Source organism: Stenella coeruleoalba (genome assembly GCF_951394435.1).
Source record: "Stenella coeruleoalba genome assembly, chromosome: 11".
Taxonomy (NCBI): Eukaryota; Metazoa; Chordata; class Mammalia; order Artiodactyla; family Delphinidae; genus Stenella; species Stenella coeruleoalba.
This window is the reverse complement of record NC_137157.1, coordinates 46,092,558-46,112,895: the sequence shown is the minus strand read 5'-3', so window position 1 is coordinate 46,112,895 and position 20,338 is coordinate 46,092,558. Positions and strand designations below refer to the sequence as shown.

General features: G+C 37.3%; 1 protein-coding gene across 1 annotated transcript in view; it reads right to left on the bottom strand.

Moving 5' to 3' along the window:
• PTPRR (protein tyrosine phosphatase receptor type R) overlaps positions 1-20,338 on the bottom strand; it is a 378,611-nt gene that overhangs the window by 263,769 nt on the left and 94,504 nt on the right. The window contains exons 8-10 of the mRNA XM_079937947.1: positions 11,478-11,555; positions 11,343-11,376; positions 10,523-10,611 (exon numbers count right to left, since the gene is read on the bottom strand). The gene's annotated coding sequence lies outside the window, so the exon portion shown is untranslated. The remainder of the gene's footprint in view (positions 1-10,522; positions 10,612-11,342; positions 11,377-11,477; positions 11,556-20,338) is intronic.

Here is a 20,338-nt window from a genome sequence, read left to right as displayed (position 1 = left end):
GAAACATGTACAGGAGAATGAATGTTCTAATATTCCTAACATAGCCATGGCAGTTCTAGTACTGGTGAAGCCATTGCCCCATTAAAAGAGGAAATTCTAAAGTGTCAAACCAAGTGTCAGGAATAGGACATCAGGGATTTTGAGTTATACCTCAACCCTTAGCCAATTAGGAAAAACGTAAATGTGTACATTCCAATCAGACTCCTGCCTTTCCTAAGAATGATGAATAAAAGCAGGAGGTGGATGAGGAGTATTTGTTCCCTTTTTTATTATCCCTGGATAACTCAGTCGACTAACGCTGAAATTATCATCACAAAAAATACTATGGGGTAAAAAGGACTGAATTGTATAAATAGGAGCTATAAGTAATTGTGTATTTCCTTTCTTTTAAAAAATTATTATTATTATTTTTGCTTCTGGTTTCTTTTTAAAACCTTAACAATACAGCTACCTTCTCATGCCTATTACCTTCCTGCTCAAATGTAATGACTCTCATGATTTTGTAGTTCCTAATCATACCTTTAAACTTTACTGTAGTATCCATAAACAATATGCAGTAGTTGTTTTATTTTAAAATTTACTAACTAGTATTATATTCTATAAAGCTAAATTGTTTCCCATATTTTCCTCTATTAAAAACGGTTTTTTGGGGACTTCCCTGGTGGTCCAGTGGTTAAGACTTTCCAATGCAGGGGGCGAGGGGTCGATCCCTGGTTGGGGAAGTAAGATCTCACATGCTGCGAGGCTCAGCCAAAAAAAAAAAAAAAGTTCCTTAAAAAAAAAAAAAAGGATGGGTTTAAAAAAATTTTTTAATACATCTTTGCACATGTTTTCCAAGCATGTTTACCATAGTTTATCTAAGGCACACACATAAAAGTTAAATTGCTCACTCATAGGCGGTCACCATCTTTACCTTCAAAGCACTAAGGTACTCTATATAGTGCTGGTAGCAATTTATTTGCATTCACAAATTTGCATTCAAAAAATTTGCATTCACACTAGCAATGTATAAAAGTATCGATTTTGCTATAGCTTCACCCACACATAAGTATCATACTTACCAATTATTTTGCCAAATCAATACATATGAAGTGGTATCTCATTTAAAAAATTTGTCTTGACTATTAGCACTGCCATTTTATTATTCATTTTTTGTTTGTCCCCCCTTTTTACGTTTCTCTGAGCCTCCTTTCCTTCCTTCTTTTGGATTATTGAACTACTTTTAGTATTCCATTTAAGCTTATCTATTGGCCTTTTGGCTAACTCTCTTCGTAACATTTCTTTAGTGGTTGCTCTGGGGAGTAAAACATACATACCTCCTGTTCACAGTCTACTTAGAGTTATTATTCTGCTGCTATTTCAAGTAAAATGTAGAAGACACACCCATATAGGTTCCTTGAACCTGCCCTTGTAATTCTCATATATATTACTTTTACATACATTGAAACCCATCATAAATGTGATAATTTTTGCTTTTAACAGTCATACATGCTTTGCAGATCTTAAAAAATACAGTCCTTTATATTTACCCAGATATACACCGTTTATCCTGCTTTATTGACGTTTAATTAGTGTACAAAAAAACTGCACACATTTAATCTTCTACGTAACGTGGGTTTTTTTTTTTCCTGCTTTCAAGATTTTTTTTCTTTGCTTTTGAATTTCAGCAGTAATGTGTCTTGGCAAAGGTTTTTTTGTTTGTTTGTTTTAGTTTATCATGTTTGGAAGTACTGAGCTTCTTGAATCTATAAATTTATAATTTTGTACAAATTTAGGAAAATTTTAGCCATTATTTAATGCAGATTTTCTGCACCCTTTTCCTCTCCTTCTGTGACTCCAATGATATGAATATCAGTCCTTTCGATGTTGACCCGCATTTCCCTGAGATTCTGCGCGTATTTTTTTCTCTCAGGTCTTTAGATTTTATACCTATATTTCTATTGTCAATTTTACTGACTCTTTCGTCATCTCAAATCTGCAATTAAGCCAATCCAGTGAATTGTTACAAATATTGCGTTTTTCAATTCTAAAATTTCCATTGGATTCTTTTTTATAGTTTCTTGGCAGAAAACGTCTATCTTTTTATTCATTTCTAGTGTGTTTAACTTTACCTCCTGGAAAACAGTTACTGCTCTGACGTCTACTGGTAACTACAATATCTGAGTCATCCTGGGATTTGATCTATTGATTATACTTTTCACTTGAAAAGTGGTCACATTTTTCTGGCTCCTGGCATATCAAGTAATTTCAGATTTTATTCTGGACATTTTGAATACTATGCTCTTAAGCCTTGGGATCCTATTAGAATCCTCTGGACAATGTAAGGTTAATGTTAGGTTCTGTTAAGACTGCAAGTTCTGCCTTGCCTTCTGGGCTTGTAGTGCTTCTGATATCAGTTCAGTAGGTGAAGTCTTTGCTAAGCTGCTTTGGGTCAAGGCCAGTGCTTTCACTGCTCAAGGAATTGTCTATGACGGGTGGTAGTTTAAATTGTAGTTCAGTGCTCAAAGCCTCTGTTATGTTGTTTTGGGCCTGTCCAGTGCACGTGGAGCTCAAGGGTAAGCATGGGCCTTTGGCAGGTTCAGAACATAGAATCAGAAAGGTCCATTCTCTTTAGCAGGAATCTGTTCTCACCCATCCATGATTTGGAAGCAGAATTTATATACATGATTAGGGCATCCTCTTTCTTTTTTTTTTTTTTTTTTTTTTGCGGTAAGCGGGCCTCTCACTGTTGTGGCCTCTCCCGTTGCGGAGCACAGGCTCCGGACGCGCAGGCTCAGCGGCCATGGCTCACGGGCCCAGCCGCTCTGCAGCATCTTCCCGGACCGGGGCACGAACCCGTGTCCCCTGCATCGGCAGGCGGACTCTCAACCACTGCGCCACCAGTGAAGCCCAACATCCTCTTTCTTGTTCTCTCTTTAATGGGGTTCTTTCTTGATTTTAAGGTAGCAGAAGTTGCCCCAAACTCCACTCACTAGTTCTTTGTTCCAGAAGAACTGCAAGCTTTTTAATGGAGTTCACGATGCCCTCTTTACTAAATGCCACAAAAGTAACTCACTCTTCGCCATTCCCTTCAAAATGCCACCTCTCCTCCACAATATACCGAGTTTTATCTTCTTTTCTGTGCTGCTAAGTTCATCTTTTTTGCATCTTTTGTTCACTGTTTATAGTTAGTATCTGCGAGAGCGTTGGTCCAGTAGCACCTAGACCAAACCAGAAGCGTTAACTCAGCATCTTTACACTTTGTACTTATGACAGTCCTTCAGGGGTTCCACGTACATGTAGAAGTATCTCACTTTTCAACTCGCTGTCTTACTCAAGTTTTATTATTTGTCTGCATTGGGAATTAAAGCGCAATTGCAAAACACGATAGAACTAATTTCCCTCTCCTCTGTGCCACCACATCCACTGCCATTCTAAACTTCTGTCTCAATGCCAAGTTGTGCTTAGTACCCTGACTTCCACTTCCCTGTTGATTTTTGTCATTTGGGGATACTTCTCTCTTTACTTTGAATTTGGCTCTACTTTAAATTTAACTGTCACAATTTATTCACCACTTCCAGGTCTTTTCTAACAGAAGGCTTATGAAGAAGTTAGTTTAGTCTACCATTTTGTCAGAATGAGAACTCTTTCTTGGCCTTCTTTATTATTTTGTTCTTCATTTCGGAACACTCTGAAGCAGAAGCATTATACATACTTGCCATAACAGGCACTGTAACTTGGTAGAAAAGACAATGATGATGATGTTAGTGATTATAACTTCTACTGAAACAAAGATCCCTATAACCACAAGAAAATGGGAGTATTTCTTTTCCTCTATCCAAATGCTGCTTTACAAAAGTGCAATGTATACGGTACAGCTTGGTGAGATCACCATGGTTTACCACTAGCTCATATTATCAGCAGGGCATTGTTACATAAGTACCGGCATGAAATCAGGTACTGTTCACTCAGTATTAGGCAGCTGAATCAGGAACACGTTTCTCTTCTTGTATTGTCCTCAAGAGCTCTTTAAATACACTGAACAGGTATATAAAAGTGAATTCAGTTACTCAGTGCCTTCTGCTTACTTAGTAGGCCTGAAATGGCTTCTAAAAATTAGTTATAACTGCAATCATAGTTTATGTCTGTTTGGCTAAAAGAGGCCAAAGACCTTTTCAAAATCTAGAGCAAATAACTGGGAATGTTTATTTGGAGGATGGAGAAGGTCAACACAAAATTGTATTTCCTCAATAACTTTATCATTTCTGCTTTATTAAAAAAAAAAGACAGAGTGAAACTCCATGCCTATAAGATGTGCCAAAATGCTGATCTCTGTTTTGGTCAATCAGGATATGGTTCTCTGATGCCCTCCGCTCAATACCTATGCTCGCCCATTTGTTTCTCTCTGTTCTATCACCACAAACACACCATTGGCTTCAGTCAGCTATTTTATAAATATGTGTGTTTCTTGTCACTGGGAGACCAAATAAGCAAGAAGATGTGGATCAACAGAATGTCACTCTATTCTCAGAAGAGAAGGACTTTTCAAAGTAGCATAATCCCCGTACATCAAAAGTATATCCAATAAGAGGTTAATATCCAAAATATACAAAGAATTCATACAGCTCAACATCAAAAAAACCAAACAATTGGATTTAAAAATGCACAGAGGACCTGAACAGACATTTTTCCAAAGAAGGCGTACAGATGGCCAACAGGCACATGAAAAGATGTTCAACCTCATTAATCATCAGAGAAACGCAAAGCAAAACCACAATGAGATATCACCTCACATCTGTCAGAATGGCTATTATCAAAAAGACAACAAATAAAAAGTGTTGGCGGGGGTGAGGAGAAAAGAGAACCCTCCTGCACTGCTGGTGGGAATGTAAATTGGTGCAGCCACTATGGAGAACAGTATGGAGATTCCTCAAAAATTAAAAATAGAACTACCATATTATCCAGCAATCCCATTCCTGGGTATTTATCCAAAGAAAAGAAAAACACTAATTCAGAAAGACACATGCATCCCAATGTTCACTGCAGCATTATTCACAATAGCCAAGTTACAGAAGCAACCTAAGTGTCCATCAACAGATGAATGGATAAAGAAGATGTGGTGTATATATACACAGTGGAATACTATTCAGCCACAAAAAGAGTGAAATCTTGCCATCTGTGATACAACATGGATGGACCTATTGTGCTAAGTGAAATAAGTCAGACAGAGAAAATCAAATACTGTATGATTTCACTTATATGTGGAATCTAAAAACAAAACAAATGAATAAACATAACAAAACAGAAACAGAATCATAGATACAGAAAACAAACAGGTATTTATCAGAGGGGCAGGGAGTAAGGGGAGAAAAGAAAGAGAGGAGGGAGATGAAGAAGTAAAAACTTCTAGTTGCAAAATAAATGAGTCACAGGTATGAAATGTACAGTGTGGGGATTATAATCAGTAAGTATATAATACCTTTATATGTTGACAGATTATAACGAGACGTATCATGTTGATCACTTTGAAATGTATTGAAATATTGAAATACTATGTTGTGTAACAGGAACTAACACAGCATTGTAGTTCAGTTGTACTTCAAAAACAAACTCACAGAAAAAGAGATCTGATTTGTGGTTACCAGAGGTGGGAGGTCGGTGTGGGGGGAGGGGGAATTGGATGAAAGCAGTGAAAAGGTACAAACTTCCAGTTATAAGATAAATAAGTGCTAGGGACATGATGCACAATGTGATAAATACGATTAGTACTGCTGTGTGTTAATACATGAAAGTTAAGAGAGTCAATCCTAAGAGTTGTCAGCACAAGGAAATTTTTTTCTAGTTCTTTAATTTTGTATCCATATGATATACTGGATGTTCACTAAACTTACTGTGATCATCATTTCATGACGTATGTAAGTCAAATCATTACACTATACCCCTTAAACTTATACAGGACTGTAGGTCAATTATATTTCAATAAGACTGGAAGAAAAAAAAGGAGCATTAGCGTTGCTCTCAAGGTTGATGTACCTGACGGTTGCGAGCCACTGCGATCTGCCATGTGTACTGCAGTAATCTGCAGGTCATTTGGGAATGCTTCACAAGTAGGCATTTGCTGCACATTATACTACACATGACTTGAGGAAGGTTTCTGAGGAAAGTTTTCTCTTGAGTGTATGGTTAAATAACTTGCTAAAAGAGGAAAAGGACCACTTTGCATTTTGATATGTGGATCAATGCTTTTGGGACCGATTTCTGAATTTCTTGAAACTGGAAATCCTCAGTGCTTTGTTAGTTTCATAGAGATTAAAATGCTATTTTCACTGATCAGATGGAAGATGAACTCATGTCGTATGATTCTTTGAGGTTTGCTGGTGCAACATCTTACCAAGTTCTAGAAAACCACAACCCAGTAGAAATCTAACCGAGAAGCAGACATACAAGTAAGTGCCGGTATTCCATCTCTGATGTGTTGGGTGTTCTCTTTCTCTCCTCATCCTATCCGAGCTATTGTCAAAGGATCATAAAGGTAATCTCTTCCTGAAACTCTCATAAATAAGACAGATTGCTGCATAAAATTTGCCAGAGACAGGCCACGGTGTTTCCCTATAATGAACTTTTAAATACTGTTTCAACTACTCTTTAAAATCATGCATGATTTTCATAGATAAATTTCATTTATGAAACCTGACTGTGAGTGAAAGGAAATAACCATAAGATAGGCAGAGCATAACAAGAAATAATTTGGGTTTTTCCCTCTTCTAGATAAAAGAGAGGAAAGGAAAATATATACTGCAATTTGATTACAATTATATACTATCTATTCTGAGCAGTTATTAATATTGTCTGATGAGTCAATTCATAGTCCACTTAACCTAACCCCTTTTTTTTTTTTTTTTTGTGGTACGCGGGCCTCTCACTGTTGTGGTCTCTCCCGTTGCGGAGCACAGGCTCTGGACGCTCAGGCTCAGCAGCCATGGCTCATGGGCCAAGCAGCTCCGCGGCATGTGGGATCTTCCCGGACCGGGGCACAAACCTGTGTCCCCTGCATCGGCAGGTGGACTCTCAACCACTGCGCCACCAGGGAAGCCCTAACCTAACCCTGAATGTCCAACTCAGTTTCCACATCCTGTATGAAATCTTTACCTGCTTCTCAGCATACACTTATCCCTCCCTTCCCTGATTCTTTTGGCCTGAACTGCATATACCATCCGTTGTGCTAGTTCTTGTATGAGCTCCTCAAATCAAGGGCAGGTGTGCTCTCTTATGCAAGTTCCTGGTGCCCAGCACAGTGCCTCATACATAAAGCTCCCATCACACTGCATTTAAGTTTGTGATCGCTCCTCGGTTTATTCCCAAACTAGACTGTAAACTCCTTGATGGTCAGGATCATGGCTTATTAGCTGTGAAATGCCTGGTATACAATAGCTAATCATAACTATATTCTGAATGTATACATATGTGCGATACTAATGTATACAAATTCACAAAGTATACACATGTACTTTATGAAACATGCAATATATGTAATTAAATAATGATTATGAAATATCTTACATCTCTGATTACACAAGTAAATTCCTTCAGATTAAGAACCATACCTTACCCTCCTCTTGTATCCTTACCCTGAAAGCATCAGAAATAAATTCACTAAACACTTTTAAAATTGAATAATAAGGTATAATTATGAGGAGCCTCAAAATTTAAGCCATGATCCACGTGTCCATAGTGATGTTCAAAACCCCTCTCAGTTCTCATCAAGAAACACTAACTGAGCACTTACTATGTGTCAGGCACTATGCTACTCATTAGGCTAGAAGAATGGAGTAAAAGAATAAAATAGGGAGGCAGCTCCTAAGGAGCTTATATTAGGGTAAGACGACACTTAATATACTGTCATAAGTAATAAATATGGATGTACACTGGATATTTTGTGAGCACAGGGGAGCACTTATTCCAACCTTGGGTTAATGTATGACTCTCAGAAGAAAATAACACCTTGAAAGACGAGTAAGCATTAGCCCAGAATAGAAAGATGGGTGTCCATCTTAAATGGATCAAAGTGAAAGAAGGCACAAAATGCTAAAGGAATATAATGTATATTTATCAGAGTATGAAATATGAAGTTAAGAGTGAGGGGGAATTAGATGTAGAGGACGACTGGATCAAGACATAAAAGGATTTATATGCCATTCTAAGGAACTTAAACTTCTTCCCATGGCCAATGGAGAGCCTCTCAGTGTCTTGAGGCCTGGAGTGGTATGCTCAGGTGTCCACTGTAGGGACACCGCTTTGGTTGTGGGAGGGATTGATTAAGGAGTTGGAGCAGACTGGAGTAAAAGAAAACACGAAGCTACTGAAATTTTACAGGAAGAGATGGAGAGGGCCTCTACTTGGTTGGCAGAAGTAGGTATAAAGAGGAACAGAAAGGGAGTACATTCTAGAAACATTCTGAATATATGATTGACATGACCTGGTGATGGATTGAAAGATGGATATGTAGGAGAGAGATGAGTCGAGAATGACTTCTGTGCTCCTGGAGAAGACTGGACCACACACCAGGAGAATCAGAGTACAGAGCAGAGATAATGAGTCCTGTCCAGTGCAGGTGTACAGCCTATATTTAGATATCTATGACTGAATCACAGGGTAGAGGCTAGAACTGAAGGCAAAAGCATATAGGCAAAAGATAAAGACATCAGACTGAATCCGATAACTGATGAGCAGTATGTGAAGACAAAAAAGCAATGCGTTTTCACAATGAAGTCCGAGTAACATCAATATTAAGGAGAAGAGAGATGATGAAGGAGACTTTACCTGGCATGAGTGTAAGAGGAGTGTCAAGTCTTGGACAACATCCAAAGGCATGAACGATTAACAGTAACCAACACTGTCGGGCAGGTATTACTCCGTTCCTCAATGCAAGCATTTTAGCAATGCTCCTCCGTGTTATACCTTGCCATCACACAGTTCCTATTTCTAGTAGATAGCTTTTTAAAGATGAGACTGTCTTTAAGGCACTAAGGATGCGCTAAATCACAATGCATCACAGAATGGAGAAGGGGTAGAAGCATTTGTTCACCACTGTGACCTTCCCAGTCATGCTGGGAGAGCAGAGCAGGCCTGTGGAGGTTCACTTACCGAAGAGTTGATGCCAGCTCAGCATTAATGGAAAGCCACAGATGGTGAGCTGTACGTGATGGGCGTACCCTCCCTGAGACACTTTTGGCAAACTGATGCTCTTGTGGATGGCTATTTTGACTATACCTTTGAAGACCTTAATACTGTGTCTTGATGTATATTCGATGTGGATTTTTAATGTATCTTAGAGTAAACTCTCTGCACAGCTATAGTCTTTTCTGAGCCCCGAAGGGATGTTATTTGTGAATCTTATTAAAAATTAACAGGAATCTATTTCCCATGCTGTGTCTGTCATAGATGAAGAATGGCATAAGCACAAGCCATTCACTGCTTTCTGGACCCTGAGGCACTGGAAAGCATCACAAATCGTGTGATGGGACTGGCAAAGCTCAATGATTTATCTAAACGATGTTCAGAATTTCACGTGTCAATAAAAGCTCCTTGGTGACTATAAATCCAGAGAACTGTATTCCTCTTTCAAAGGGAAAAATATATTATTCCATGAATTGGGTTCCAATTTATATATTCCTGACTGCACCTGCGTTTTATTCAGGCTTTGTATATTAGAACAAAACCACTCAGGTCAGCATACCACCAATGATGGTTACAGAGTTTGAGAGAGGGCACGTCAGATGAGAATTAACTGAGAAAACCTCGCTAATACTACAGAATCCTTGTTGCAACAGACCATTGTTTAAAGTATTCAAGTTCAATTCATATCCTGCTACCTTGCAAAAATGAGAAGAATGACACCCTCCCCATCAAAACTAGAAATAAAATAAAAGCTTTATGAAACACAGCCTAAAAGTTCTGAGATAATTTTTTCCATCACATGAATATCACAAAGAGATTCAGTTAGAATATCCTTCTCTGTTCATTTCAATATAATTCCCAAGATTATCTGAAATTCAGGGCAAGATAATGATGAAGAAGCTGCAGAAACTTTAAGATGCATTGGACAAGTTATTTATTCTCTATAACCTCAGTTTCCTCGTTTGCAAAATGAAAACAGAATCCTCTGGTGTTAGTGGGAGAACCACATTATATAATGTATATAAATAAAACTCTTAAGATAGTGCTTAGTACATACGGAACAGATGATTAGGGTGGGTATTTTTATTATTATCATTATGGAGATTGCATTAACACTCATTCACTACTTGTAAGTTCATTCTCTCATCTACTAGCAGGTGCCATGGAAAGAATTAAACAGTGAAGAATAATCATGAGAGAAAAACACAAAATGGACTAAATGATATTCATTAAATTTACCTATAAATTAGGAAAAATATTTCTATTATTCAATTTAATGGAGAAATATATGTCTATAGAAACACAGTTTGAAAAAGCATTTCACAAGATATAAAGTAATTAACACACTCTGAAAGATACAAACTACCTTCTATCCAGGGAGAAATTCTCTCCTGCCGTAAGTATTGAGTCTTCATAGAATTTTTTGAAATGTAGAATATTTCCATTCAATCTTTTCTACAACAAAGAAAGAAATAAGAAATAAATTACTGCGATAATTATGTCTGTTTCACCAATCTCATTCTTGTTCAAGGATATGTGCATTCGGTGTTGTGATTTTTATCTCATGTACATAGAATATAGCCATGTTTTCCGTAATTAAAATTGCTTCTCCTTTAAGTGGGCGTTCATTACATCAGCATGCATCATTTTTCCAGGCGTTCTGCCACCTGAACAAATTTGAGAAACCCCAAGCTATGGTATGAGGATGGCTAATTTCAGGAGTAAGCTGTAAATCTCCAGCAATGAAGAATTATGCTGAGTTTGAAGGACTCCAGTGGAAGGCATGATGAAGTGAGGTGGTAGGAAGACGGTATTGTCATAATAATGGGTAGTTAAACAATCAGGATACAGTGCTTGGGTACTTTGTAAAATAGTTCCCACACATAAAAATGCACTGACTGGATGAATGCTGGTATCCCACCAGAAGAGACAAACACCATGACAAGTGTTTATAACAAAGAAACATTCCCAAGCATCACGAGGGAAAAATCCAAATAATCAATATTTATTCTTAATGAAAACCTGAGAAAAGCAGGTAGTAGCAGGAGAATATGACTTAATTATAAACAGAAAAGATGAAACATTTCTGAACCTGACACTATCCCATGAAGAGTTCCAAGAATGTGACATTTAGTAGTCAAGGAGCCACTGTTACGAAGGCATTCACATACTCAATTCACACTTACCTCATCCTGGATTCAGAGGTAGACAAGATGCTGCCTAGGATGACAGATCTCTTAGTATATTTGGAAAACAGATGAGAAAGTAAAACAGTCACTGAACAGTGACTTAACTGATGTAGGGTCACAGATGAGGATCACCTCACTTGGCTTGGGGTTGCCAGAATACTTCCAAGAGGAGAAGACACTTGAGCTGGCCTTGAAGACATGAAGGAATGCCTGGAATGACAAGAAAGGATAGAAAACATTTCAGTACACAGAGACTCAGAAGTACAAGAGTAGACAAAGTAACTAGGAGGATAACAGGTAGCGTTTCATTGCAGAATATACTGTGTTGAGTAGGAGAATGTCTGTAGGAAGATAACAGGGACCCCAGTCATGAAGCCTTATATAAAAAAGTGATTCAAATATGTCTGGAGTCTAGCTTCTTCTGGAGGGCTGACTCCAGTGTTCTGTGTGTTCTGGCCCAACAGCAGAAGTCAATAGTGTCTCTTATCCATGGCTTGCAATACTTAGGCCACAAGGGCAAATACCAGAATCATCTTTGAGAGGAAATGACCAGCAAATTTTGAGCCAGGAATTTTTGTCTAAAAGTAGCAGGGGATCTTGAGCCAAGCATGAGAAGCCAAGATCTAATGCCAAATGGGAATCTGAGAACTACACAGCTGAGTGCAAAGAGCAGGAGGACAGAATGGGCCAATTGTTATCAATTGGGATAAATTCTGGAGGAAGTTGAAAATCCCACGATGGGATGTTTCAGCACTCTCGGCGGTTTGCTTATATGAGAGGTTGGTCTGACGATCCACAGTAGACGAGTTATTTGGCACACAGTAGGCTCTCTATAGGGTGTGTGATTGTGTTATACCATTTGTCTACTTAACATATGTGCCTGTATGTAATGATTCAGCTGAGAGCCAAGAATCTCTAATGGCAGGTAATCATTTAGGATATTTACTAGCCACATGAGTATCTTACCCCTTCAAAATAATTCTGTCTGTCACTGTACATCAAGTCCTATTATAGTGCCCAGAGTAGACGTTCTCTGAACTGAACTGAACTGAAAGAGCCCTCCAATGCAGCCTCCCCGCCCTGCGAGTCCCACCCCACCCATTGGAAGGTCGACCGAAATTGTGGCAGATCAGTGATTTCTACACATTCCTCAGTTTCAATTTTTAAATGGACAGATTCGTTTTTAAAGCAATAATAATACAAGCATCAGCCTTATATCAAAATTAAAATAAACAGTTTTATACAAAACAGTAAACTAAAGTTAAGAAAAACATCAGACTGTATAACAAGATATTGAAGAATGCTTTACAAAGCACTATCTTCATAACAGCAAAAAAAGATTTTTTATCATTAACAAATCATGACAAAGAATTTTTATGATTTAAAATGGGTTTTCAGTTTTACAGATTATTTGTAGATGTATAACAAAACCATGGAATTTTGAGAGCTGAAAGAAAAGAGAGAGCTTGTCTGACTCAATCCCTTGCTATTAATGAATGGAGACCCACAGAATGGTTTACTCCAAAGTTCTTTTTGTGCAACTCTTTTTTCAGTACTTGATGATACACTAAAATCAGGTACATCAGAGTCTTTATTTTCCTTAATTACACGTTTTTAAGTAAAGGCATTGTGCAAAGGTGAATATCTTGGCATCTCCATACTGCAGCACAGAGCAAGGCGTTTGATACAAAGTCAATGAATATTTGTTGGATGAATGAATAAGTGAATGTATGTAGTCTTCATGTATGTAGTCTGCCTATGTATCACACGTAGGATTGCTATCTCACTCATTAATAAGCTCACTAATGTATATCCATTCTCTGCATCGTCTATACTAGACTTCATCCTAGAACTCCTTACTTAGTGATGGATACCAGGTACCTGATTTGTTCCATGTTTCTGAATCTAGATTTCTTAAGACCGATGAGTTCATTTGGTCAAAGGTTTCCCCATCTCCTATTCCTAGAAGCTTAACACAATTATCTACCCCTAAGGATCTTACCTTTTTCAGACCAATTCTGAAGACTGGTTGATTATGGATTAATCCCAGCATTAGAATCTCAAGGGAAGCTAAATTGTTTTATACCTGATCCTTCATATTTTTATGGCAAAGATTTGAGAATTTGCTTTGAATGCATGAAATTGCCCTAAGATGAGACATGCCATCAGCACTAAAGTAAACAAAGTCTGTTTCCAGCTAATGTGAAACTGACCAAGATGGCAATCTGAGTTAACGCTTCCTTTTTTTTTTTAAACTATTTACTCAGTACCATTTATATTGACATATAACATTATAGTAGTTTCAATTGTACAACGTAATGATGCCATATTTGTATATATTACAAAATATCACCTTAATATTGTCTCTATACACAGTTACAAAAATTATTTCTTGTGGTGGGAACTTTTAAGATTAATTCTCTTAGCAACTTTCAAATATGCAATAGACCATTATTAACTACTGTCACCATGTTGTACATTACATCCCCATGACTTATTATTTTATAATGAGAAGTTTGTACTTTTTGACATGTGTGCTCAGTAACAAATTTTTACATAAAATCCAATTAACCCAGAAGGTCACTTTAATACTGGTGCTTCCTTGGGAGATTCACAGAAATATTGGGGAAACCAGTTACCCTCTTGGCCGGTATCGTTCTCTGAAAGACTTGTCTTTTTTTCAGGAACATTTGAAGTGTATCCACACACTTTATTTCCATATCAGTTTGGCTAATACCTGACATACATTGATTGGCACATATTCCAATATTGGTCCAGATAAATATTACTCCTGGGTGGGTAGAGATTTTATTTCAAGATGAAGAAAAGAAACCTGGAAAATGGAGGTGATTTTCAACACCATTTTGTATCTTTATTTCACTTATATTTTTCTAATACGCTGAAATGTGAATTAACACTTTCTTTGATTTGAATCCAGAAGAGGCCAGGTTGAACCACTAAGCCATTCAGAAAAACTGTCTAAAAGACATAATCCACTAGCCAATGTTCTTTGTAAACAGATGACCAGAGATACTGGCTTAATACTAAAAGAATAATCAATACTTTTTTTCATTAGATTTTCTTGCAGAAGATCCCTGAGGTGAGGGGTCAATAGGGTATTTATTCCTCAGAGCTCACAAATAAATCGGGTTGTGTGGGCTAAATATTATTGGGATTGTGATCTTCGGTGGGACCACTGCTTGAGACATATTCTCCTGCCAGTAAGAAGGGGAGGAAGCAGCAGTTGATAACAGTGGGAGTCTTAAGCTATGGGACAGCAAGTTATCGCCATTCCCTTGCTTTCGTATTCCATAGAATTCACTATGCAAAGCTCTGACAATGCTGTTGAATGAATGCTATAAAGAGAATTTTCAAAGAATTCTCTCTGCGGCAGAAGATACAATGGCAATTTTTTTTGATGTTTTAATTTTTGTTCTTATTTTCAATAGAAAATGGAAATTAACAATAGTACCATTCTTCTCACAATTTGGATTCCTTCCCTCTCAGTGAAACTAATTTCTGTGCCTGTTGGTTATTCATATCGTAGCAGAATAATTACAGAAAAAAATGCTCACCTGTCATTATGCAATGCTCTAGATGAAAAAACTAAGCATCTTTCTTTTAATAACAGAAACATGTAAAATATAATAGGAAGGTATCCTTTACAAGAACAGTTTATGTTTTCTCTAAGGCACCTGTTTTATTCTCCTATGAGATTGTATTCATGTTTCAAAAGTCTTATTCGTCAGGATATTGAGTAACTTGATAAGTTGCTATTATTTAGAGCATATATTAAATAAACATATTTGCAATGAGTTGACTGAAGAATTTAAATTCATTGGAGTGTTATGATGAAATAGATTTCTTTGTGCTAGTAGCTGCCCTCCACTATTGTATGTTGAATCTAACCTTCCCCTTGGGTAAAAGATCTCTTCATAATATCTTGGGTCAGATTCCAAAACTTTCCCGATATGTATTGATGTTAGAATTTTCTCATTTCAATATTTAAGCCAATATTTAAAACTATAACACCAAACTCTTTATTAAGTTTGTCTTCATCCAATGTTTCATGCTAACTAGACATGAGCTAAGCACTCTGCAGATGTTATTCCCTGACAGAACACTATAAAGTAAGTATTTTCATTATCCCCATTTTACAGATGAGGAAATTGAGGTTCACAGAGGTTAAGTTACTTGTACAATATGCATAATAATGAGCAGCAAGTAACCTTAGCTGCCTAATTCCACAGCCTGAGAAATTTCCAGTAGAATACAATAATCAATAGTAAAGGTTTCATATCACCATTTTATGACAGACCATTTTTTAAAAAGAAAGGCATTTGTAATTGTCTGTAATTGACATTCCTTAAACATGCATCTTGCTTATTTCCCATGAGGCTCCAGACGTTAAAAATCTATAAATTTATTTTCTCCCTTAAGAAAAAAGGCCCTATTTCATTTTTCTTCAAGAACCTTTGATGTGACCAATTTATAACACCCAATCATTATAAATACATCAATAGATCAGCAATGTCAATATTATTAAGTGTTTTATATGTGGACAGTATTAACTGTAAAATCAAGATTCCTTATTTACAAGTTACATAGCTGAACATAACAGAGACCCTTTGGCCTTTACTGCTTCTTTTCCATGTTATTCAAAGAGGTATAGCAGGGTTTTGTTTTGTGGGGTTTTTTTTGTTTTTGTTTTTGTTTTGACAGTCGTTCCAAAAGTACACATTTCCTATTTTGCCACATTGATTCTTTTCTTGGACCTATGTTCTCCATTTCCTTTGGTTTCTGTTTGACTTCTAAAGCATCAACAATTGTTAGACATTCACTTAGCTTGTCATTCATCCACCGTTTTTACTTCCTTGGCCAACAGTTAACCTTCAAAACCATGTTATCTGGAATTGCTGACATGTGTATTTTCAATTTTCCCCAAGTACTCCCTTAGCAGTTTTGTTGTAAAGTGAAGACCAACACGTTCCTTTTCAAAGACCAACTTAGAAGAAGCTCTGCATAATCTCCCTTTCAAAACTCTCATGATTTTTTTTCTCTTCTTTTGATAATACATTACTTTTGTTCTACTGCTCAAGTCTAATGTATATCTGAAAGCCCTTCTAAGTGTTCTTGACATTAGATCATTTACTCTGAACAATACTTGATATTAAATACTATATGACTTGGAATTCCCCAAAGAATTTAAAGAATCTTAGCAAATATGAAAAACGTTCATGTTTATCTTAACCAAAATAGATCAAGGTGTGTAATGAGATCCTTTCAACTAATGCCCATATGGTCATGCAAAGTTCAGCTTACCTTAGTAACTCAATTTTTTAGGGTAAACAAGTTTAATTGTTGCTATAACTAGGCAAGTGGGACCCTCAAATTCAACATCTATCATCTAAAATTCCAGCGCTACTACTTATTTGCCCAATAAATTATCCAGATCATTTCATTTAAATGGAACCTTTAAGGTTTTGACTGTTAATCTCTACTTCACTTTACTTTTTGACCCCCATCTGAATAATTGTCCTTTAAGCAAAGGTACACGGAAATAAACTGTAACAGACACTTTTTAATTCCATGGTTTTAAGTGTGATTGGTGTGTATAGAGTTTACCATGTGGAAGATATTGAAAAAGCAGATGGGGGGAAAAGGGAAGTTGGCCAGGTTATTGACTTTTCTTAATAGACTTTATTTATTAGAGTAGTTTTAAGTTCATAGCAAGATTGAGGGGCAGATACAGAGAGTTCCCATACACTCCCTGCCCTGATACATTCGTAGATTCCCCACCATTATCAACATCCCCTGCCAGAGTAGTACATTTGTCACAGCTGATGGGCCTATACTGACATATCATTATCACCTAACAATCATAGTTTAGATTAGGGTTCACTCTTGGTGCTGTACATTTTATGGGTTTGGATACATTTATAAAGACATGCATTCACCATTATAGTATCGTACAGAGTAGTTTCACTGTCCTAAATATCCTCTGTGTTCCACCTATTCATCCCTCCCTCTGCCCTAACCCCTGGCAACCACGGATCTTTTTATTGTCTCCATAGTTTTGCCTTTTCCAGAATGTCACATAGTTGGAAGCATAGAGCATGTGGCTTTTTCAGATTGGCTTCTTTCACTTAGTAATATGCATTTAAGTTTCCTCCATGTATTTTCATGGATTGATAGCTTATTTCTATAATACATGGAGAAGAGTAAAGTTCATCACTATGTCAATCACCAGGAGTAAAAGTCCAAACAATTCTGCCCTTTGCATCTTGGTGTCAGAGTCACCAAGGAAAACACAACACAGTCAAGCACTGGATGGAGCCACACTTTACTTAGAAAAGAGACAGAGCTAGATCAGCTTCAGCAGTGGGTATTGGTACCCCATGGCCAGAAGGTCTTTCCCCTACTCTTGCTACAGTGCAAGGAACCCCATCCATTCTTGCTTGGAGAACAGATAAAGCAGTGGGGTTGGCCAAGTGCCATATGACACACACTGTTTAAGCAAAGACAAAGAGTAGTCACTAAGCCAGAAACAAGGAAGTATATTTCCACACAAGGTGATAAGCCCAGTACAGGCTGTGTGGGCACTTTAACTCTTGGTAAGGAAGTGTTCCAGGCCCTAAGGCCAGCCTTGTGCAGACAAGTGGGGGCAGAAAGACTGAGTGCATGATACTGCCATCTCCAACAGATCGTTTGTGTTTTTATCAATGAATTTTAAGAATTCTTTGTACATTTTGAATCTGCATTTGCAGAGCAAGATTTTCAAAGGCCTTTCTATTGCATTATTTCGTATAATTTTCATGATGATTCTGTTATTCAGACAGCACAGTTATTCCTCTCATCATCAGGCAAATGGTGAGACCAAACAAAGAGAGGTTACACTGAGAACATAAACAAGAAGATGTAATTCCTTTATCTGGGACACCAGCTTACTATGGAATCCAGCTTGCTTTCCTTGAGACCACTGAAGAACTTTAATTCTCTGAGTGCTATGTAGTTAGCAACTGCATTAGGAACTGTCTCCAAGTTCATTCAAATACTTTCAGATTTCCCTGTTTTCCTATCCTTCTTTAGGCACTTTACCTGACTTACAGTGGGAAAAATAAACCTCCAAAATTGGTGGGCTTGACTCATGTGCAATGGAAAATGACTCCATTGGTTATGAGGTATGATGTGAGACATCTGCTAGAATAATTTGGCTACTACTGGCTGTATGACTCTTTTATTCTTTGTATTTTTAGTGATCATTTTATGTGACTTAATTATTTTCTCAACTATACTGTAAATGCCTCTAGGGAAGAAATGATAATTTATACTTTGTATTCTTAGCACCTACGCTTAAACATAGGTAGTCACTAAAATGAATTTTTGTTGATGATGTTTATGTCGAAAAGAGTTTGATGTATGCATGCAATATGGATCCAACTGTTTCCAAATGAATAAAAATTGCTGAATGAATAGCTTCTTTCAGGTTACTAAATGTACCATGCAACCTAGGCATGGCTCAACATCTGCTATATTGGGGCTTTTTATATTGTATCATGTTTCGTATAGGAAATGTTGCTATAATACTAACTTTATGATGTTTTTCTCCATTGCTGCATAGTATATTTTGATCTATATGAAGTTCATTCATCCAGAAAACACTTACTAATCTGCTTTTATATGCCAGACACTGGATATGAGCTCAGCACATAGGATATGCATAAAATTGGCTCAGACTTTAAGAAACTTTACATTTTGTAGTTAATTTAAAACATGCTGTGCATTCCTTATTTCTTCTATTTCCTCTTTTGCTCCTTACTTCCCATTTCTCCTCAACTTTTCTCATGTTTGTTTATATAGTTTAGCAGCAGCTGGTTAATACCAAGAAGGCTTCCATTTATTGCGTATTCAGAATACCTGTGCTAAGTGCTCTTCACACAATGCCTCACTGAATTTCATTTTAAGCCTTGGAGCAAACCTACTAGGTGGCTATTATTGTCACGTTCATTTTACAGCCTAGTAAATAAAGGTTTGGAACAGCTGGGTAATTTGCATAAGACCTATAGCTCATGTGGGAGAGCCAGGATTGAACCCAGGTCTTCTCTCTTCAAATTCCACTTGCTTACCCACTAGGCCATTACTGCCATTTAAGGATAAAGTCACTCATTTATATAATGATAGACCTTTGGTGGCATTCACCCTTTTATTTTTCTGATGTACGTGAATCGACAGAAGAACACGTAGAGACTAGGAAAGATGTAGAGAGGGGCTTAAAACAATATCCAGGAGGGCCAAAGGAAGTGACATTATTTAGGTGGAAAAAGAAAACTGACGGGATATAACAACGTTTTGTCTTTAGGGCTGTCATGTGGAAAAGGAATTTTACTTGTTGAACACTACTCCAAGGATAAGGCTAAGAGAAAGTTACATGTTAAAAAGAAACAAGTTTGGGCTCGGTATGAGGAAAGATTTTCTGATAGAATTGTTATAGAAGAAATTAATCCAGAAAGAAGAGAATGCAATTTGTGCAGAAGTTCAAACATTAGAGTGTTATGGAGGGGCCTCAGCAGGACGGGGAAGTGGAAGAGATAGTGACTGTGGTCCTGCCTCTGACTCCAAAGGCGGAAGAGCTGAATCACTGGTGGTTCTAGCCTTAGAACATCCCCCAGGATTAGCCCCACCGAGCAGTAGATGTCACTGTTTCATAGAAAGAGAAGTAAAGAGGCACCTTTCTGATTGTAAATAGGATACTTTAGAAAGATGTATTCAGATCTCCCTCTATTTTTGATGGAGAGGAGATTCTAAAAACTATTTGGGATTAATGTTGTAGCTAAGAAACATGCAATGAGAAATCCAAGACTGTACAGCATTTTGCTGAAGAACTTAGGCTTTATTTTTATTGGAAGGCTTAGCTCAACATTGTAGTGGAAGATTATGCTTGTTCCAAAGAGTCTCCATGCATAAGATGAGATATAATAAAGGACAAAAAGTCT